The sequence below is a fragment of the Eubalaena glacialis genome, chromosome 17, assembly GCF_028564815.1.
Source record: "Eubalaena glacialis isolate mEubGla1 chromosome 17, mEubGla1.1.hap2.+ XY, whole genome shotgun sequence".
In the NCBI taxonomy this organism is placed as follows: domain Eukaryota; kingdom Metazoa; phylum Chordata; class Mammalia; order Artiodactyla; family Balaenidae; genus Eubalaena; species Eubalaena glacialis.
Window position 1 is genome coordinate 50,738,189 of NC_083732.1, and position 23,353 is coordinate 50,761,541.

Below are 23,353 nucleotides of genomic sequence, written 5' to 3' on the forward strand. Positions count from 1 at the left end.
TTGATTCCTTTGCAAATATTTTCTCCCATTCTGAGGGTTGTCTTTTCGTCTTGTTTATAGTTTCCTTTGCTGTGCAAAAGCTTTGAAGTTTCATTAGGTCCCATTTGTTTATTTTTGTTTTTATTTCCATTACTCTAGGACCCACCTCTGATATTGATCCCCTCCCCAATTTACCCTACACAGTGCTGCCAGGAGGATCTTTCTAAATCTGATCTGCTTAGAATCCTTCAGTGACTCCCAGTGCTCTCAGGATAAAGCTCCAATTCTTTGATATAAGTTACAAGGCCCTCCAGACTCCTGTCTCTAAGGATATCTCCAAATCTCATCTCTTGCCCTTTCTGCTCTGGTCATTCAGAAAATGTTTTCAGTGCCACAGGACAGGTATGCGGTGCTGGGGACACTGGGATGTAGTTTCTCTTTACATTGACTAGAAGTTGTCTAGACCCACATCTTTGAGGGATCCCCATAGACAGGGACATATGCCCTCTCCTGCTCCCGCTTTGCTCTGCCTCTGGATAGCTGTCACTCTCCCTCTGGATCCTTGCACATACCCAGGGCTTTCTGTTCACCTCCACCTCCCACCACTTCTGTTTTATCTTTTGCATGCTGAATTAGACATCGTTCATTACGGAAGTGTTTCCTGACTCACTGGGATGGGGAGGGACACCCCTGATATCTCCCACCCTTGTCACCCTGAGCGTATACCTGTTGTACTTTTGTGTGTAACCACCTGCTGACCTGCCTATTGACCCCTCAAGGCTGTGAGCCCCACAGAGGTGGGACTTTTTCTCTGCTGTGTCCCCATGTCTAGGCCAATGCCCATCATACTGTAGGAGCTCAAATAATCTTTTCTGAATGAAAATATTCCTTTCCCCCAGACTACTAAAAGACTACCTTGGCATTTGAGGCCAGTTATTTTCTGATCAAGTAAAATCTATTATTAATGATGCCACAGTTTGGCCTGTGAATAGTACATCTATTGACAGATGGATCTGGCTGCTGTGTTTATGCTGTAAGGAATATCCCTCCTTCTTCAAGAGCTCTCTCTGCAGGTGATTCCATTACCTTAATATTTTATTATGCAGCCATTTTTCAGGCTATAAGGGCATCATCTCTGTTTAACCGAACACCAGAGTAGAACGGTCAAGGCTAGTGACTCCCGTGGCATTCCAGCAATTAGGAAGCTTTGTTAACCGGCCAGTTGGGCTGAGGCTATGTGATTACATGTTCTCAAGTCTACTTTTATGCAAAATGACATGTAAACAAATAGAGATCAGGGATGACTAAAACATTTTCCAGGGGTGTCAGAGGGTCACAAAAATAAATGTTCAGTTCACTCTCTTACACCCTCCACATCTATAGGACCCAAGCTCTGCAGAATAGCAGATCACAAGGTCAACACCTGATCTCATCAGTCTGATAATTACTATTGTCAGATTCCTGGAGATGCAGAAACCTGCAGGATGTATACAACCAGAGCAGGAGATTACACTGCACACCCCCTTCTCAGCCAGAGTGGTTGACAGAGAGATTAGGTGTTTGACTCTGAGTGCTCAGAGATGGTCAACACCCTTGGGGGCTGAAGAGCTGCTTACTGGGAGTCCAAGGCCCACACATCCTGCAGGCCAGGCTCTGCCTCCGGCCCACAGTGCTAGGGACAGGGGCTCTCAGGGTTATTAAGGGACTAAATCAGCCAATGAGGTGCTTAGAACAGTGCCCAACACAAGGTGAGCATCACAATAAATGTGAATTATAATTATGAAATTTACAAGAAGGGTGGACAGACTTTAATATCTCTTTGGGTTGCCTTTCAAAAAAAGTCAGAAAAGCTCAAAATGAGGCCCTGCTGTGATGTTGACAGTGACGAACAAAGCAGCATGCCTTGTGTAAATGGTGTATATTTCACCAGGACATTGGACGTTTTGATCCCTGGCAGGCTGACTTTTAGAAGGGACTTAGAAATGAAGCCATTCTGCTGGTCTGATCAGGCTGGCGTGAGCTGTGGGAACAGGCTTCCAGAATGTGGCCCTGTAGTTTCAGGACAAGGGAGCCATGGGTGAGAGCTGTTGCTTCTCAGCTCAGGCAGTAGAGGATTTGCACTCAAGCCAGTCCCAAGGGTTTGGTGATCTCAGCTTAGTCCTTGCTGCCAGCGCGAGTCCTCTGTGAACTGGGGATGACTTTGTGGATGCTGTTCCAGCTCCTTGGTGGAGCCACTTCGTTGGATTCCAGGTGGTGACTATCCTTGGGGGGAGGCTTGAGCAAAAGAGTTCTTTCCTACAGGGTGTTTGAAGGTAGATTGACCCAGGAAGAGAGGTACTCAGAAGAGAGCGAAGAAGGGTGGTTTGGAGGGAGTTCGGAGCCCTTTAACAATCAACAGGCCCCTTCGGGAGAACACTGAAATGAGCAAGGGTAGCTCAGTGGGAGGATGGGAGGAGATGCACAAGAGCCAGGCCTGACAGGACTTGTTGATGGATCGGTGGGGTCGGGGAGCCAGAGAACGGGCTCCAAATGTTTTTTTGGGGAACAACTGGGTGGCTGGTGGTGCCTCTGTCTACACACCCCCTTCCCAGGCTGAGCTAGGGTGGCGGTGACGGCTCTGCTGGTCCCTTCTCTATCACCCTACTCATCAAAGCTCCCCTCCCCAGAAGTCAAGACAGACCCACTGGTCTTTAGAGGGTCCAGGGTGATGGGGGGTGTGCACTTTGGGGCACATTTTCCTGAGGTCAAGCCTGCATCCAACCAGCAAAATCTCTGGGCATCTCCCTGATTCCCCAGGTGGGTTGCTGGGACGACGTCCATCTCTTCCCAGATGTAGGGCAAAGGCTGCTTATAGGAGGGGAGCACCAGCTCCTCCTTCCTCTCACAGGGGCTCCTGCAGCACAGGGCAGTTTTAGAAACTGGGGTAAAGAGACAAAAGAGTGTGATGCATCCACCTGAATTACGATCACAGAATCATGGCTCAGCCCAGAGCCCGGGGGAGAGGCTTCTGTCCTCACTTCCTCCACCACCTCTCTTCGGCGTCCGCTCCCTCCGCAGGCACCGCAGCAACCGAGGATGCTCTGCAGGTCTGATCTGCAGAAAATCCTTTCAGCTCTGAAAAGAGTTAGCTATCTATTTCTAGAAAGCTCCTGCATAATCATTATCAGTGGGTCCCCACGCCCTTCACACACACACACACACTCACTCACACACAGTTTTATTTACAGTCCAGGAAAAGCCCATGCCTTCTGAATATATACTCCACCCTCCCCACAAACCACTGTAAAATTCTAAAAACCTACACATGCTTGTAAATAGATCACCCTTAAATGGAGCAGGATCTCTGAATACCCTATGAGTCATGCAGCTAAAATGTCCCCTGGGGAGCCCGACTTCGCAGCACGTATTTCTTGTAAAAAATTGAGTTCAGAGCTTTCCGTGGCACCCAGCTCTATGCCAGGAAGAGCCCATCTGTGTTTGGTGGTGAAGCCAGCAGTTGGGAAACCTATGAGGCCAAATACTATGCCCTTCACCTGGCGGAAACATCCCCCCAGGAAGTCAGTGAGCAGTGAGGAGAGCCAGGCTGGCAGAGTAGAAAGTGCAGCAGACAAGGAATGGAGGTCTGGGTTCCAGCGCAGGCTCTATTCTCACTGAGGTCCCCTAGGGAATATGCCTACCTTCCCTGAACCTTTGTTTCCTTGTCTCTGAAAGAAACGGGCTGGGCCAGATTAAATTCCACAATCACTGACTGCCAGATATGTACGGTGGGAATGAACATATTTTTAGAAAGCCAAAATTCAGCCCTTGTCCTCAAGGAGCATGCAGTCTTGTGGATGGATAACTGTGGCACAGCATGGTTAGAATTTGGGGTCCCCAAGGAGGCTAAGAGGCACCACTCCCAGATTTAGGAGGCTGAGTTTTCATCTCCTTGCAGCGAGTGCAGGGAGCAGCCTCAGGTTGGGGTGAGTGGAAGTGATGTCACCACAGAAATGTCACAGCCTGTGGACGTCTTCTCTCCTTCTACTACTGGCCATTGCTAAACTATGGAGACTCTAAATTCACACACCCCACCAGACACTAGAAAACTGCTGATGGGGACAAGGAGAGGAGTATAGCAAGGGCCAGATTCGGCCCTGGCCTGAGCTGTCCCCAGTGCTCTTCTGTGTCTCAGTCAAGCCAAGAGAACTTAGCCAAGAAGCCCGAAGCTGAAAGAAATCTTCTTAATGAGCTAGTGGGTGTCACACTGTCTGCTGAAGGGCCCCTGGGAGAGGCAGCCAGCCTGGGTTCCTGGAGGTACCTCCAGCCCGCCTGGTGCCTGGTGAGTGGGACAAGCACTGTTTCCCGTGGGGCCCCAGGCAGCCTCAGGCTGAAGGGAGGTCTTGGCAGTTCTACCTTCAGATGCTGGGTCTCAGGCAAGGTGCTTCTCCCTCCCACTCACCTGCTTTCCATAAACTGCCTGCTTCCTTCCACGTCTGTGCACTCAGCAACCATGATTGCTTACAAATTCCCACTTGGAAGAAACAGATTGGGGCTTTATGGCCACTGACGGCCAACTTTCTGGTCCCACCTTGAAGCCCCTGCCCGCTTCCTTCTGCCTCTCACACTGGGACTAGTGAGGTCTACCAGACTCTTCCCAGAAGTTCAGTAAAAGCCCAAATCCCAAGCCCTCGTCCTTTATCCTCTCTGGTTTCCACTTCCTTAACGTTGACCTCTTCAAAGGCTATGGCCCAGGTCTTTTTTTCTGTTCTTCCAAACGAAACTGTGTGACTATCACTCACTAACTCCATGCCTGGGATTCTTTTAGCTGTTAGGCTGGGTAGTCACCATTTGCTTGCAGCTCCACCCAACTCTTCCCTACTCTGAGCCCCTGGGGGACTGCCCCCTGGGGACTACATCTCCCAGAATTCCTTGTAACCGGCTTCCTGTCAGGTTTAGCCAATGGGAGGCACCCAGAAGAGGTTAGAGGCTGAGAGGAGAGGGTGGTCAAGGTATTTCTTCTCACCTATTGGCTATCCACTCTGCTTTGGTGCTGTCTCTGGCTTTCCCTGACTTAGCTTCCATCAGGCGGCCTCTCCTCTGTAGTTTCAGTTTTCCCTGGCCCTCAGTTACAATGTACCTTCTTCTCTTCCCCTTAGGGTGGTAATGACTTCCCACTGCCGCTGACCCCTGGGTGCTTCACCATCCCTGTGTGTGCCCATAGCACTGCCCACCTGTCTGTAAAAGTCTCTGAGCCTCCTGGGGGTGAATTCCGTTTCCTGTTGTGACCAGGCTGATGCAATAGTCCTCTAGTTTTTATTTCAGAGTTTGACTCTCTGCTCTTTTAAAATTATATAATTTTTCCACCAAGATCACTAAAGTGAATGCTTTGCTTTTAATATTACGCCTACTAGATGTCCTAGAAGAACTCTAGACAGGTTAAATTCCTTGATAAAGCCATGAGCCATGGGAAGAAAAGACACTTGCTCAGAGACAAGATAAAAAGGTCCCCCAAGAACAGCAAGAAGTGTCTCCCATGATTGATGGGACTCCTGGCTCTTACTCCTTGATGAAAAGAAGTGGGGGGGGGGGGAGCCAGGCCCTGGAAGAAGAGAGTGAGGCAGAGTGATCCCAGATCTGCTTACTTTTAAGGGAAAAAAACAAAACAAAAACCTGAAAGAATCCATGTGCCTGCTGCCCGAAATGAACGAATGCTTTCCTTTAAATCTTTACTTCAGATCTTTTAAAAAAGAAATAAAACATTACGGAGTTAAATACCTATGTTCTTGTACCAGATCTTTTCCCCTCCTTCCTTTACTAAAGCAACCACTATAATGAATTCCATGTGTCCCCCAGTCCTTGTCTTTATATTTTCACTATACATTCATGTATTGATAAACAATATATAACATTATTCCATGTTTTTAAACTTGTGTGAGAAATGGTATCTCCTATACATAAGATTCTGCAACTTGCTTTTATCACTCAACGTTTTGTTGTCTAGATCTGGCTCCATTGTCACATATAGATTGGATCCGTGTATTCTAGATGCTGTATAGTATTCCACCATATGGATGCTCCACAGCTTATTCATTTTATCCATATCTCACTGGTGGGCATTTTGTGGTTTTTAAATTTTTTGGTTTCTATAAGCAATGTTTATAAAACATGTACAAAATTTTCTCTAGGATATATCTTGGAAGTGGAGTGCTCAGTCGTTGGGTATGTGTATTTGCAATTTTATTAGAGTTTGCCAGAACAGTTCTCCAAAATTATTTTACCTACCTGCTGAATTCCTGTTTCCCTGCATTTTCACCGATACTTTGTATTGTCATAATTTTCCATTTTTACCAAGTGAAATTGAATTTCCTTGTTTAAGTTGAATACCCCTATTTACTGGTGAGGCCCAGACACCTTTTCATATGTTTATTGGATATTCAGATTATTGGATTTCTTCTGTAAATTAGTGATTTATAGTCTTTACTCATATTTTAGCTGGGCTCTTTGCCCTTTTTAAAAATTGACTTAAAGAATTTCTTTATACATTTCAAATATTAGTCCTTCCTTATGACTTGCCTTCATTTTTTCAGAAGTTTTAAATTTTGACATTTTCCTTTTTGATTTCTGATTTTCATGTCTTATAAAATAAATCCTTCCATATCTTCATGTCATAAAAACATTCTCACAAGAATGTGGGTCTTTAAGTCATTTGGAGTTTATTTTTGGGTGTGGTGTGACATAGGGATCTAATGTAATTTTTTTCTAAAAAGGAAGCCGGTTGTCCTAACATAGTTATTAAATGGCTCATAGTTTCTCCACTAATTTATAATGCTTCTTCTATCATAAACTAAAGTCCAATTTATGTTGAATCTATTTCTGGGCCTTCTATTCTGTTTTTTGTTGTTGTTGTTTTTGTTGACTGTGCCACATGGCACGTGGGATCTTAGTTCCCCAACCAGGGATCAAACCTGCACCCCCTGCAGTGGAAGTGGGAAGTCTTAACCACTGGACCGCCAGGGAATTCCCCTCCTATGTCCCCTTCTATTCTGTTTTATTGATAGATTAGTCTATCCCTGCCCCCCCATTCACTCCAGTTGAAAATGATAGCTAAACCACATAGCCTCGTATTTTCACTGTCCATCTCCAACGTCTCCCCCCTCAGTTTTGCCCTGCACTCTGCACTCATCACTAGACCCATCTTTCCAAGAATCATTATCACCTAACTTACTGAGTGCCTACTGTGTACTAGGCAATGTGCTGCACATGCATGATTCATTTATTCCTCACAGCTCTATTGGCAAAACAATCCCTGTTTTGCCAATCAGGACACTGAGGCTTGCCCAAGAGTAACTTGCCCATGTCACACAGCCAGTAAAGGACAAATCCCAGATATATTTGTCCATTTGTCCCCAGAGTATTGATGGCACTCCATTTCCATTTCTAGCCTTCAAGATTTCCACAATCTGGTCCCCATCTGATCTCAGAATCCTTCCATCGGTAAAATCAGGATATTAATCCTCCCTTGCAAGGTTTTCATAAGGATTGTGTGAGATTATAAATGTGAAAGCACTTGACAGTGCCTAGCACATAATAGGTACTCAATAAACGTTAGCTAAATTTGAATAGGAAGTAGGCAGCAGTTGTCAAAGGGAAAGAAAGAAAGAAAGAAAGAAAGAAAGAAAGAAAGAAAGAAAGAAAGAAAGAAAGAAAGAAAGAAAGAAAGAAAGAAAGAAAGAAAGAAAGAAAGGAAAGAAAGAAAGAAAGGAAAGAAAGAAAGAAAGGAAAGAAAGAAAGAAAGGAAGAAAGAAAGGAAGAAAGAAAGGAAGAAAGAAAGGAAGAAGGAAAGGAAGGAAGGAAGGAAAGAAGGAAAGAAGGAAGGAAGGAAGGAAGGAAGGAAGGAAGTTTACCCCAGCCCACTTATCTCTGCTTGAGAATCCCAGTGGGGATTGGGGAAGAGTGAGTAGGAATAGAAGTCATCTTTGGATAGCTACCTCTTCCACTCTGCTTCCTCTGGTTAAGGGCTCCCCAGGAGCAACAGGAAGACTGACAAGGGGAAGCTGACAAGAGCGGGGAAGCTGACAAGAACGGGGAAGCTGACAAGGATGGGAAACCCTTAGGTATCTTATTTATTCCTGCTGAACCTCAAGGCTGAGGGTCAACAGCTGTTCTGTATCTCTGGACTTAAACAGCAAGTTTGACCATTGAATGGCCATCGTGACCCAGATTTCACATCTCCAGGCACCCAGAGCTGGAGGGGGCAATCTGCCTTCCTCTCTGGGCTGCCTGGGCTCACACTATGGGCAACCATCCCTTTAGTGACTCCCGTGGCAATAAGGCAACTATAGGCCTCCCGCAGAGGAAGCAGGTGAAACAAGATAGCCTTTCTGGGCAGCTCTCTGGCTAATGGGAACCACATTGGCAAAGGAAGCTGATTGACTTGAAAAATCCAGTGCTAGCACACAGGCTCCCTTTAATGCTGGGGGATTATGGTCATTTGCAATCTTCTTGCTAATTGAAGTTTCTGTAGGAAAAGCAAACACATATATACAAATGTATGGTGTGCTTCCACGCTGATTCTATTTCAGAAGCGGTGGTCTGTACACTCTGGTTACTGACTTTCTTTGACTCCACCACTCACATCTGCACTGTCAATGGCAGCTCCAGCCACGGCCCCAGGACACTCTGCAGGGGTCAGAATAACAAGAAAACAACAGTGGGAGAGGACAGTGCCCTCTCTCCCTCGTTTAACTTGGAAATCCTGCCTGAGTCTTACGAGAAGCAATATGTTGGGTGCTAAAACTACATCAGGTTACTGAATGAGAAACCCAAAAGGGCTACAGCCTATTTTCCTTTGCTGGTGGTCCGGCTTGCAGTGTTGAGGCAGCTGCTCACGGCCATGGGGTTCCTTTGAACATAAGTGATTCAGAAAGGGCAGGACTTTTCCTTAAACAGTCCCTATTGTTCCCCCAAACCAAGTGGGGACCCTGGGTCCCCAGAACCTTTCTAGATGGTTGTGAGGATAAGAGGAACACTCAACCTGTGTTTAAAATTACAGAGGTTAGGGCTTCCCTGGTGGTGCAGTGGTTAAGAACCCGCCTGCCAATGCAGGGGACACGGGTTCGAGCCCTGGTCAGGGAAGATCCCACATGCCATGGAGCAACTAAGCCCGTGCACCACAACTGCTGAGCCTGCGCTCTAGAGCCCGCAAGCCACAACTACTGAGCCCGTGTGCCACAACTACTGAAGCCTGTGCACCTAGAGCCCGTGCTCCACAACAAGAGAAGCTACCGCAATGAGAAGCCCGCACATCGCAATGAAGAGTAGCCCCAGCTCGCTGCAACTAGAAAAAACCCGCGCACAGCAACAAAAACCCAATGCAACCAAAAATAAATAATAAATTAATTAATTAAAAAAATATATATATATATATAAAATTACAGAGGTTTGAAGGATAAGCTTCAAAGGAGAAGGGAGACAAAGTGACCCCATTCCTTGTTATGCTAACATGACAGCACATGGGTTCCCACCCTGTACCTGCTGTCACACTGCCCCACCCCCAAACATGTGCAATGCTCATGTGCCCACCACACTTCTATGGTCATGTCCAGAGCCAGGTCAGTTCCATGCAGCAGCAAATCCATTTCTTCTACATTCATAAAAGCACATCAGAACACAAATGAGCTCCAGTAATGTATTAGAAAAAGAGTTCACTCACCAAGATCATTCTTGATTGTAACATAAATTTTGATGCATGTCAGTACTCATGGTACCATCATGGAGGCAGGAGATCAGATTTCTGGTCCTGGTCCTGGCGCTATCAGTGACCTTGGGTAGGGTACCTCTCTGAACACTGGTTTCCTCATCTGTGAAAATGTGAGGTTGGACATCTGAGGGCATTGGCAGCACTACCTTTCTCGAGGTCAAACTCGTGTGCTTTGTGTCACTACACGTGTCTGAGGTCTCTGGAAATCAGGACATACCAGAATCTTTAGGCCTCTGACCATTGTTTCTGGGCCCTGTAACCCTTCCCCCAAGGAAGTTTCTGTTTATTTCCTGCCCCCTTGACTACCAAACATTCTCCCAGTCTCCATCCCTTCTTCCTAAAATTGTGTCCTCAGGAAAGGATGTAATAATTGTATGCACGCTGAGTATCATGTTCTAATGGGGGAGGAGGAGTTCCCTTTAAATAGAAGAATGGAGCTCTGAACCAAAGGAATGAAGCCCTCCTTGTGAAATTTTAGGTGGAGCGTTGAAGGGGAGATGTTTGGAATGAGGACCCAGGTTACACAGAGGCTTATTCTATTGTCGATGCTTGAAATTTCAGCATTAGCAAGTGAGTCCTTTTGCTGAAACTACTGAAGGTTTCCTCCCCACAAAAGTAATTTATTAAAATTCAGAAGTCATTCAGGCCTTGGTGGGAAGAAGTTATTCAGAGCCTTTTTTTCAGTGCCTTTTTAATAAGGATGGGGAGGAGAGAATGTGGAGGTAGGGCAGAAGGCTAGAGGGCTTAGCCCCTGAGGGATGTGAGAGGAATATCCTGAAGGGAAAAACCAAAGGGCAAGCTTGGGACCCCAGGAAATGCACTTCAAGTACTGCACAGTTTTGGTGAGGGCCTGCTGACACTGGGAACTCGCCTGCAGGGAGGACGAGAAGGGCCCAATGAAGGAATCAGAAGAAGAAATTCCAGCCATGTTAGAACAGCACAGGCCTTAGAGATAAAAAAAAAAAGTCACTGCATAGAGACGGGTTGAAGCCCCACCCCAAATTTGGTTCAGATGTCAAGACCGACGACACCGCACATACACCAAGAGGGTATTAAAAAGGTTATTACTCACATAATAAGTCTTTCTAGGGAGAGCAGGTCAGGTTCCCAAGAAGATCTGAGAATGGCTGGGGATCTTCTGGTGGTTAGGGGGCGGGGCAGTGGGGAAGGCTCCCGCCTGCTGGCAAGGGCTTGGATGGCTGGAACTTCCTGCTGGTGCTAAAGGAAGGTGTCCCTGGGCATTCTTATCAGCTTGCCCAGATGTGGGGTGGAAGGGGAAAGAGAGTGATGGGGTTTGAAAGCTGTCCGCAGTCAAAAATCAAAACTGGGGTTTTGATTTTTTTATTAGCAAGGGAGGAGCCGTAGAGCCTCTTTGTTTCCATGGCCTATCAAGACCCCCCCTAACTAGGAACCCTCACAAGTCTTCAATGTTGGGCAAGAGCTGAAATGACTTCAGCATTCTCAGGTTAGTGGACCAGGAACTTTCATTCTTTTAAGAACTAGGGAAACCTGTTAAAATATTTTCTGAGTCCACAGACCTCCTGGCCTGCAGTGTGTGTGTGTGTGTGTGTGTGTGTGTGTGTGTGTGTGTCTTTAAAGAACACTGACTTTAACACTGACCCCAAGCTTCTGAGTCTTCTATAATGAAATGACTGGGCCTCTTAATCAGAACTGGTTCATTTTGTGATTGAGAAGTTGAACTATATTAAAGAGAACAAGATGGGGACTCCCCTGGTGGCGCAGGGGTTGAGAATCCGCCTGCCAATGCAGGGGACACGGGTTCGAGCCCTGGTCTGGGGAGATCCCACATGCCACGGAGCAACTAAACCCGTGCGCCACAACTACTGAGCTTGCGCTCTAGAGCCCGCGAGCCACAACTACTGAAATCCACGCACCTAGAGCCCGTGCTCCGCAGCAAGAGAAGCCACCACAATGAGAAGCTCGCGCACCACAACGAATAGTCCCCACTCTCCGCAACTAGAGAAAGCCTGGGCGCAGCAACGAAGACCCAACGCAGCCCAAAAATAATTAATTAATTAAGTTTAAAAAAAGAGAGAGAAGAGGATGGCAGCTCCCAAGGTAAAGCTGATCCTCTCACGGCTACTCATCAAACGCATATCATCCAGAGTAAGAGTAGGAATAAAACCAAAAAGACACACCAGAATATGAACTCAAATGTGCGTCGTCCTTCCAAGCTGGTCTTGAGGGGCCTCACAGCATCCAGAAATCTGACACTGCCTCTGTTGTTCTTGGAACCAGCTCCCCTTTGGGCAAGGCTTTAGGCAAAATGTAATCTTGTTCCCTTAGAGCCAGAGTTTTAAAATTGTAGGTGGTATCCATCAGGAGACAAGGTCTTTGGGTTCAGTCAGGTCAGTTCAAATCCCAGATGCATGACCTTAGGTTGTTTTCTTCCTATCTGAGCCTCAGTTTCCTCACCTGCTACATGGGATGTTAAGACTGTACAGAATGTTGTAAAAATTAGGGATGTTATAGGTGAAGGACCTTGCATAGAGTAAGCACTTCATACGTTCTTATTTTCACTTGGCTGTGTGTTCCTACAGGACAAGAATTGATCTTACCATTTGTTGTATCCGAGGACCCAGGACAAAACCAGGTATTTCCTAGATGTTCAATAAACTTCTGCTGAATTGGACTGGTGAAGTGATAGCTGGTATATGTATCCTTCTGACCCCATCTGCTAAAGACAGGGAAGGGCAGGAAATGAACAAATCGTTGAACATTTACTGTGTATATTTACATCTACTTTCATGTACATAATACAATTGCATCCTCAGAACAACTCCAAGTAAGTACTGATGGTCCCATTTCGACAGATTGGAGAAAAGTGAGGCTCCTCCTAAGGTTACACAGCCAGTGAGAAACGGAGCCAGGCTTTCCCTCGGAAGTCCACATTCTTTCTAGGCCCTGTTCTTTCTGGAGCAACAGGAGGCAGTGCGGGAGCAGTGCATCGGGGTGGGAGAGCCACCAGGCAGGAATGTTGAGCTGATATTTTCTCCAAATGTTCAACTCTCCTCAACAAAAGCACTTCCCAGATGTTCCCAGGACCTGGCAAGTCTTCAGTCGAAAAGAGAGGGATGGTCCCACATCTGCAGGAGAACGGAACTCCATAGCCTGACCTCTCTGGATTATGCTTTTAAATTTGTCCAAGGGCCACCTGGCAGAACCCTTGTCTTAGCTGTACTGAGGGCTCCAAGACAATACCTATTGTGAGGCAATGTGTTTACCCCATCTGAGTCCTAGGTCATGGTGGCTGTTATGGGTTGAATTGTGGCCCCCTGAAAGACATGTTGAAGCCCTAACCCCTGGTAGCTGTGAATGTGATGACCTTATTAGGAAATAGGGTCTTTGCTGATGTAACCAAGTTGAGTTCATACTGGATGTGGCCCTTAATCCAATGTGACTGATGTCCTTATAAGAGGAGGGGAATTTGGATACAGACATCAACACAGGGGAGAGCATTGTGTGAAGACAGAGCAGAGACTGGAGTGATGCAGCTGCAAGCCAAGGAATACCAAGGATTGCTGGCTCCCACCAGCAGCTAGGAAGCAGCAAGGAAGGATTCTATGCAGTCTCAGAGAGAGCATGGCCCTCCTGACACCTTGATTTCAGACTTCTGGGCTCCAGAACTGTGTGAGAATAAATTTCTGATGTTTTAAACCAGTCTGTGGTACTCTTTGAAGGCAGCCCTGGGAAACTAATACAGAGGGCTCCTGTGGGCAGCCTCCAAGTTCCAGAGCCTGGCACCTCAGCCATCAGCTGAGTAAGCTCACAAACTCCATATAAAATAACACTATGATCAGGATACTGAACAATTCCATTACCCCCCAAACTTCCTATGCTGTTAATGGCACTGCCTTCTACTGCCTTTAACTCCTGGCAATCAGTCATCTATTCTGCATTTTAATAATTTTATCTTTTCAAGAATGTCATGTCAATGGAATCGTGCAGTATGTAACTTTTGAGACCACTTTTTTATTTTTCACTCACCAATATCTTTGGGATTCATCCAGATTGTTGTATGGATCAAAAGTCCATTCCTGTTTGTTGCTTAGTATAGCCCCTGCCATGAATGCAACACAGATTCTCGCCACCCCGACCCCCATTCACCCATTGAAAGACATTTTTTAATTTCCAGCTTGGGGCAATTATAAATAGACCTGCTATAAATATTTGTGTACAGGTTTTTGTGTGGACATACGTTTTCATTTCTCTAGGTTAGATATGCCAGTGCGTGATTATTGGGTCATAAGTATATGTTTCCCTAAATGAAAAACTGTGAAACATTTTCCACCACTGAGGCTGTACCTTTTAACCCTCCTGCCAGCAATGTATGAGAGCCACTGAATGTTTGAGTTGCTCCAAATCTTCCTCAGCAATTGGTGCTGTCAGTCTATATTTTAAAAAAACATTCTAACAGTTGTGTAGTGGCACCTCGTAGTGGTTTTTAATTTGCATTTCCGTAATGACTATTGATGTTCAACATCTTTCCATGTTCTTCTTTGCCATCATTCTATCCACTTAGGTGAAATGTCTGTACGTGTCCTTTACCCATTTAAAAACTGGATTGTTTGTTTTCTTGCTATTGAGGTTTGACTGTTCTTGATATATCATGTATATAAAACCTTTGTCTGATACGTGATTTGCAAATATTCTTTCCCAGTCTGAGTTTGCCTTTTCATACTCTTACCGATGTCTTTCTCAGACACTTTTTAATTTCGATGAAGTCCAACTCATCATTGTTCAAAAAAAATTGTTTTAATGCTATGTCTAAGGGCTTATTGCCAAACCCAAGGTCATATAGAGTTCTCCTATGTTTTCTTCTAAAAGTTTTATAGATTTATTTATTACATTTAGATTTATGAGGCATTTTGAGTTAATTTTTAAGTTCTGAGGTTTAAGAGGAGGTTTGTTTTTTGCATATAGATCCAATTGTTCCAACATCATTTTTTTGAAAAGTCTATACTTTCACCATTGAATTATTTTTTGCACCTTCATTGAAAGTAATTTAGCCTTATCTGTGTGGGCCTATTTTTAGATTTTCTATTCTATTACATTGATCTATACATCTAACTCTTTGCCAGTACCACATTGTCTTGATTACTGTGTAGTATAATAAGTCTTAAAATCAAGGTATGCAACTTCTCCAATTAAAATTGCACCATTTTCAAAATTGTTTAGCCACCCAGATTTTTTGTCTTTCCATATAAATTTTAGAATCAGCTTGTATATATCTACAAAAATTCTTCTGAGATTATTGTTGGATTTCACTGAATCTATAGATCAGTTTGGGGAGAATCGATATCTTTGCTGTATTGAGTCCTCCAATACATGAACATGAAATGTCTTTCTATTTATTATATTTAGGTCTTCTTTAATCTCTTTTATCAATATTTTGCCATTGTCAGCATTGAGATCCTGTATGTGTTTTGTTAGATTTATACCTAAGTATTTCATTTGTTGGAGCTACTTTAAAGTGTTATTGTGTTCCAATTGTACATTGCTAGTGTGTTAGTATATGGTTATTTTTGTGTGTTGACTTTGAATCCTACAACTTGCTAAAGCCACATATTCATTCTAGTTTTCATTAAGCTTTCTAATTCATGAACATGAGATGTGTTTCCACTTATTTATGTCTTCTTTAATTTCTTTCAGCAATATTTTTATTTTTTATTGTACAAGTCTTTCACCTCTTTGGTTAATTCCTAAGTATTTTATTCTTTTTGATGCTGTTATAAATGCAACTGATTTCTTATTTTTCTTTTTTGCATTTTCCTTGAAGTATAGTTAATTTACAACTGGAACTGATGTCTTCATTTCCTTTTCATATTGTTCATTGTTAGTATACAGAAATGCAACTGATTTTTATGTGTTGACTTTCTATCCTGCTACTCTGCTGAATTCGCTTATTCTAACAAATTTTTTTTGGTATGGAATCTTTAGGATTTTTTACACATATGATCACATCATCTGCAAACAGAGATAATTTTACTTCTTCCTTTCCAATTTGGATGCCTTTCATTTCTTTTTCCTATCTAATTGCTCTGCTAGAGTACTGCTAGCACTCTGAATTTTGTCAAATGCTTTTTCTGCATCAACTGAGATGATATTGTGGGTTTTTTCCTTCATTCTATTAATGTGGTATATTACATTGATTGATTTTCATATGTTGAACCATCCTTGCACTCCAGGAACAAATCCCACTTGGTTTTGGTGTATAATTCTTTTAATATGCTGTTGAATTCCATTTGCTAGCCATTTTGGATTTGTTTTTTTTTTTTTTCATCTGTTTCTCCTTTCTGTCTCCTTTTGGGTTATTTGAACCTTTTTTATTGTTCCATTTTAATTTATCTATTTGATTTGATTATATATCTTTATATTACTGTTTTAGTGGTTACTCTAGGGACTGCAAAGGACACATGTAACTTTTTACAGCCTACGTAGAATTGACATTTTACCACTTCAGTTGGAATGTAGAAACCTTAACACCTCATAAGTCTTTTTACCCACCTTCTTTTATGCTATAGTTGCCTTATGTATGCCTACATCTACATATATTTAAAATTCCATCAGACCATATGGACCATAATTTTTCCTTTCAGCTGTCAAATATATTTTAAAGAACACAAGAGGAGACTAGTATTTTATATTTACCTAGATATTTACCATTTCTGTTCTTCCTTTATTCTTAATATTTTAAAATTCCTTCAGATATCATTTCCCTTCTGTTCAAAGAAGTTCCTTTAACAATTATTTTAGAGCATGTTTGCTGGCAATGAATTCTTAGTTTCTCTTCATTTGTGAATGCCCTAATATTATTTTGCCCTCATTTCTGAAGAATATTTTTGGTGAATACAGAATTCAGGATTGACACTTCTTTTCTTTCAGCATTTAAAAAATGTTGTGAGAATTCCTTTTGGCCTCTATGGTTTTCTATGAGAAATACGTAGTCATTCAAATTGTTGTTTCTGTATGAGTAATGCATCAGTTTTCTCTGGCTGTTTTTAAGATTTTTTTTTGTCTTTAGTTTTTAGCAGTTTGATTACAAAGTGTTTGGGTATGGATTTATTTAGGTTTAGTTTGTTTAGGATTTGCTTGACTTCTTTAATTTGTAGTTTATATCTTTTACCTAATTTAGAAAGTTTTCAGCTAGTATTTTTTCACATGTTTTTCAGCACTGTACTTTTTCTCTTTTCCTCCTGGGACTCTCATGACATGAAATTAGACCTTTTGTCAATGTCCCACAGATCTTGGAGGCTTTGTTTATTTTTTTTCTTTTCTTCCTCTCTATTGTTCAGATTCTATAATTTTTACTGATCTATCCTCAAGTTCATTGACTGTTTTGTTATCTCTGTCCTGTTATTCAGAGAGCAGAGATTTTTATATACTACTATCTTTTTAATTTCCATTTCATTTTTCTTTATATCTTTTCTTTTTTTTCTGAGACTTTCTGTTTTAACATTTGCTGCAAATGTTGGAAATTGCTTATTGGAACATTTTCATCATAACTACTTTAAAGTCTTTGTCAGATAATTCTAATATCTATATAATCTCAACATTGGTGTCTACTGATTGATTGTATTTTCCCATACAATTTTCCTGGTTATTCATATGTAGAATAATTTTAAATTGTATTCGGAACATTTTGAATATTGTGTTATGAGGCTTTGGGTCTTGTTTAAATTCCATAGAGAATGTTGATGTTTTTGTTTTAGCACAAAATTATTCTGGCTAATTTCAGTTGCAATTTACAATCCGTCTTCTATAGGCTATGGTTCCAGTATAAGTTCAGTCCCCAAAAGCCTATTGCACTATGGATCTGTCCCAGATATGTACCACCCAGTGGTCACTCTGGGACCTAGGCAATGGTTTATCAGTTCAGTTCTCAAAATCTTTGGTATGCTAACAAGGATCAGATCCACACTGTTCATAACTGTTCATAAACACCTTTATTAGGTCATTTCCCCAAGCCCCTCCTACTCCACAATCTCACAGGTACTTTTCAGTTCCCTTGGGCTACGCTTTTTGGTTCTCTGGCCAGAACTTGGAGTGCTAGTTACTTTACTCTGTTGAGCTTTGTCACATACTTCCTCACTTGGCCCTTATCCTGGCCCAAGTTGAGGGAGGACAGAGAGAGGGATAACAATCAACAGGGTTCGTCCCGTCCTCTTGGAACTGTAGCTCTACCAGACAGGAAGATTCCCGTTCCTTAGAATTTTGGATCTTATGGGTTCTCGTGGGTTGCTACTGATACTGCAATCACCAGATTGCCTGGAGGCTGGCGCACAAGAGAAGGGAGATGAGAGAAAATAAAATGGGATGTTTTCTTACTCTTTGGAGCATTAGAAGTTTCTTTGTCTGGTCTTTGAGACAGAGCTAGAGGACTTCTCCTGGAACTCTCTCTGCTTAACTGTGCTTACTTCTGGGTTTCTGGATGCTTTGAGTTCAGGTCATGGGAGGCTGAAGGGAAAAAATATTGTGAACTCACCACTGGTGAGATTTGATGGTAGTTTGAATCCTGGTGTTCTTCCTCAATCTGCCTGCTGCTATTTACTTTTCACAGTTTTCAAATCATGCTTCACATATTCTGTTCAGGCTTTATAGTTGCCGTCAGCGGGAGAGAAAGGGTGAAGCACACTTACTCCATTTCACAGGGAACTGGAGCCCAGCATTTTTATACTTATAAACCATATGAATGTATTACCTATTCAAAATTAAATCTAAAAAATAGTCAAACGATAAAAAAAATACTTTATGCACAACTTATGTAGGCTGTTATACCAACAGGCATTGGGAACACAGCAAGATGGTGATTTGTGGCACTTCCCTCTCATGGCCCAAGAGGTTTCAAGGCCCACACCCAGCCCTGCTGTCCTGAGATAGCTTCTTTTTCCCTTCATGGGTTGGAAGCAGTTCCAGACCTTGGGTAATCAGCAGGAACACTGACTAGGTTTGGGCCTCAGGTTACTCCCAGCCTCAGCCACTTCTCCACAGTTGAGGCTTTGCAGAATGTGGACCCTGCAGGCCTCAAGGATGGGAGTGTGTTTATTTAGTATCAAGAGCTAGTAAGGTTGAAGTTCCACTGACTGTCTCCTGTCTCTTGTGGAGAAGCTGTTAACTCAGGGACATAAGTCAGTGACCACACCTGCCAGGTGCCCAGCTTATTTCCTAAGAGAAATCTTTCATAGCAGGGCTGCATAGTCACACACCTCCTTCAGATCCAAAGGAGAGGCAAGGAGAAGACGTAGAACTGCTCCAGAGCAGCCACAGATATGAGAAGAGCTGGGCTTCACTGAGCAATACTACTCCAGGAAAGGGAGAAGAATTAGAAGGCCGACCTTTAGCCCTAATAATGTCCAGCCGAGACATCTACCCTGAACAGTCTGTCGGCTTGCAAAAGGGTCCACTTTTCTCTGCAGTCAAGAGCTGAACAAAGATCCCTAGCGTTTGTCTTCCTGAAGAGTTACTCTCTAAGTTAAAAAAATTTGTCAGAGCTGTCCCCTGCTTGTCCCCTCTTCCTTACTAGCCTTCTCCTGTATGTTTCAGGATCAATATCATTAGGTTGTTCAGAGCTGGGGTCCCAGACTCAGACAGACCTTGGTTCATATTTTAACTCTGTCACTTACTAGCTGTGACTCTGGCATGTTATTTATATTTTCTAAGCCTTGGTTTCCTTGTCTCTAGGATGGATATAAGAATAGTGCTCAGATTGTGAGAATAATATGAGGCAATACATGTGAAGCACTTAACCTACTGCCTGACAGTATGAATATGTGCTCAATGGATGGTAGTCATCTTTTTCTTTTTAAATAAATTTATTTATTCATTTATTTATTTTTGACTGCATTGGGTCTTTGTCGCTGAGTGCGGGCTTTCTCTAGTTGCAGCGAACGGGGGCTACTCTTCATTGCGGTGCACGGGCTTCTCATTGCGGTGGCTTCTCTTGTTGTGGAGCACAGGCTGTAGGCGCGCAGGCTTCAGTAGTTGTGGCACATAGGCTCAGTAGTTGTGGCTCGCAGGCTCTAGAGAGCCGGCTCAGTAGTTGTGGCGCACGGGCTTAGTTGCTCCGTGGCATGTGGGATCTTCCCAGACCAGGGCTCGAACCCACATCCCCTGCACTGGCAGACGGATTCTTAACCACTGCGCCACCAGGGAAGTCCGGTGGTAGTCATCTTTATCAGCATCTTCCTTCTTCTCCTCCTTCTCCTCATCAACATTATGAATATGATTATGATTATGATTATGAAGGCTCCACTTCCTTCTCTGGCCTATTTAGTATTGGGAGGGCCCAGGTTGGAAAAACCACTGGCTGAGAATCACCTGCAAATATCTACTTATAAAAGACAGCTCCCTACAGCAGCCCCTCTCTTCAGGATGGGGCATCTCCACCAGCTGGGCTTTGGCCTCCTTGACCTTTGCAATCCTTTCAAAACTCAGAGATTGGCATAAAAACCTCACTGAGAACCCTGTGGTATTTGGGAGTAGGGTAGATGGGAGCAGGAAGCTGGAGCATAACCAGGGGCCTAGGAGGCTCCCAGCCCTGGCTGCTGGAGGCATCACTGGGCCCAGGTCTGTGGGTTCACTGGGGGCTGGTCTCAGCTGGTCTGCTATTCACCTTGCTCAGGGTGGGCATGGGGGACGTACGGTTTGAGCAAGCCAAGTAGCTCAGGGGTTAACATCTGTGGGGTCTCCAGAATCTTCAGAGAGTCTGGATTCTCAGCTGCTGAAAAGCTCTCACAAGGAGAAACAGCCTTCATGAAAATAGGTTAAGCCCAAAAGTAGATATCCCTGCAATGATGGACTGATCTGTTTGCACAACTTCCCTAAATGTGGCCACTAAGGTACATAAGGACTATTTGACCTTTAGGAAATAATTAGCTTAAAACAGGTATTAGCAGGTTTCTTCTCAGCCCCTGGAGTATTAGATAATGCAATCATTCTACTCAAAAACTTTGTTCTTTACTAATATTATTTCAAGTGGACCAAATGCTGCAGTAACCTATACCAGGCCTTGTGAATCCCTCCCACACTGCTCTGGCCACCTTGGTTAGCAATGACATGTTGGTGCAGCTGGGAATCTGCCTCCACCCTCATTCTTCCTTCAAGTGTCCTGGGACTGGAGAACTGGACACAACAGTTCCAAAGGTCACAGGTGCAAGGTCACGCATGCCACACTCCCCTACTCCCCAGGATAATCAGACCCTCAATTTCACTCTTAAAACAAAAATATTACAAAAGGTTACACATGTTCATTGCAGAAAATTTGAAATATACAGAAAAGCAAAAAGCGGAAAATACAACTTAAAATCTTATCACCCAGTGATAACCACCATTAATACTTTGATGTCGTCTACATATCTTTCTAGATACTTTATAAAATCCCCTGTTGGACTTCCCTGGTGGTGCAGTGGTTAAGAATCTGCCTGCCAATGCGGGGGACACGGGTTCGAGCCCTGGTCCCAGAAGACTCCACATGCCGCGGAGCAACTAAGCCCATGCGCCGCAACTACTGAGCCTGCGTGTCTGGAGCCTGTGCTCCACAACAAGAGAAGCCACCTCAATGAGTAGTCCACGCACTGCAACAAAGAGTAGCCCCCGCTCGTCGCAACTAGAGAAAGCCCGCGTGCAGCAACAAGGACCCAACACAGCCAAAAATAAATCAATTAATTAATTAAAAATTTTTTTTCTAAAAGAAAAAATCCCCTGTATTGGACACTTAGGTTATTTTCAATGCCCTGCTAAATAACCCTTGCTCTATGTCCTGCTAAAGAATTCCTGCTAGGGGCTTCCCTGGTGGCGCAGTGGTTAAGAATCCGCCTGCCAATGCAGGAGACACGGGTTCGAGCCCTGGTCTGGGAAGATCCCACATGCCGCAGAGCAACTAAGCCCGTGAGCCACAATCACTGAAGCCCGTCCACCCTAGAGCCCGTGCTCCGCAACAAGAGGAGCCACCACAATGAGAAGCCTGCGCACCACAATGAAGAGTAGCCCCCGCTCTCCGCAACTAGAGAAAGCCCGCACGCAGCAACGAAGACCCAACGCAGCCAAAAATAAATAAACAAAATAAAATAAATAAATTAATTAATTTAAAAAAAAAAAAAAAGAATTCCTGCTAACATTTTTGCTCACGTTTCCTATTATTACCTTAGAATAGATGTCATTTCAAGGAATGTCATTATTGAGTTAAAGAGTTTGCACGTTTTTAAAGCTTTTTATTCAAGCTGATGTCCAGAAAAATTATATCTATTTACTCTCAGACATGAATGAGATTGTTTGTTTCCTCAGACCACCTTATCAGTAATTGTAAATTTTTTTTTAAAGTCATAGCTTGATACATAAAAAATTTGCACTCCTTTGATTGTTGGTAAAGTTGGGTACACTTTCTTTTTTTTTTTAATTAATTAAATTATTTGTTACTGAGCATGGGCTCAGTAGTTGTGGCGCACAGGCTTAGTTGCTCGTGACATGTGGGCTCTTCCGGACCAGGGCTCAAACCTGTGTCCCCTGCATTGGCAGGCAAATTCTCAACCACTGCAACACCAGGGAAGTCCCAAGTTGGGTACACTTTCATGGGATTCTCGGTCCTTTGCATTTCTTTATTGTGAATTACCTGTCTGTTGTTCATTTTCCCATTGGGTTTTCTTCACTTTTTTCTTGTAGATTTATAAAAACACACATACGACAAGGAAATCAATCTTTTGTCTATCGTATCAGTTGCAAATACTTCCCTCAGGCTGTTGTCTATGTTTTTAATTTTACTATCTTTTTTGGCCCACATTTCTACCCCAGGGGCCCGGAGAACTGTTATTTCTGGCCTCTGTCTGGGCTCCTGCCACTTCTCCGATCCCATTTGTAGGTCTGCTTCACTGATCACTTCATTACTAGCTCTGGGTTGTTTTCCTTTTCATATCAATCATGTGCAGGCACTTGGGCTAGGTGCTAAAGCAGATTATTTCCAGTTTACAACGTCTCCTGTGAGGCTAAGGAGAAAAAAACCTGGTGGGAAACCATAGGGGTGAGAACCAGTATTTCATGAATTCCTCCTGTGTGCCAGGCTCTGTGATGGGCATTTTGTCTTCTGTTCCCCACTGAACCCTCTGACAACTTTTGAGGTAGGTATTTGTGATAGTGAATTTTATGTCCACTTGATTGGCTAAACATTATTTCTAGGTGTGTTTGAGGATGCTTCTGGATGAGATGAACATTAGAATCAGTAGACTAAGTGAAGCACATTGCCCTCCGCAATATGGATGGCCTCATCTAATGCACTGAAGGCCTGAATAGAATCAAAAGCTGAGTAAGAAAGAACTCTCTCTCTGCTGAATTGTCTTTGAGCTGGGACATTGGTCTTCTTCTCCTGTCTTTAGACATGGACTCAGATTGGAACTAACACCATTGACCTTCTTGGTTCTCAGGCCTTTGGATTTTGATGGGAACTATCCTATTATCTTCCTGCGTCTGGACTTCTCAGCCTCCATAATCGCATAAGCCAATTCCTTACAACAAATCTCTTTATTTATTTATGTATTTGTGAATATATGTGAAATTTATATGTATACAAAACTTATATATGTATATATACAGCTTATTGATTCTGGTTCTCTGGAGAACCTTGAC